Here is a 229-nt window from a genome sequence, read left to right as displayed (position 1 = left end):
TATCTTATTTTATCTCAGTAGGGCCCTGGCCGTTGTACTCCTTCAGTGATTATCTTGTCTCCGTTGTAATTGTTGTTATCAATTCAAGTGTTTTAATGGTTTTAGATTCCTTTACGTCTGTGATCTTTTGTGTGGGAACCCATAGTGTTGACAATACCTCGCCATATATATATATATATATATATATATATATATATATTCAATACTTCAAATTTCAACAATTGTTACA

This window comes from Nicotiana attenuata, unplaced genomic scaffold (genome assembly GCF_001879085.1).
Source record: "Nicotiana attenuata strain UT unplaced genomic scaffold, NIATTr2, whole genome shotgun sequence".
Lineage (NCBI taxonomy): Eukaryota > Viridiplantae > Streptophyta > Magnoliopsida > Solanales > Solanaceae > Nicotiana > Nicotiana attenuata.
Note: the sequence above shows the minus strand (reverse complement) of the source record.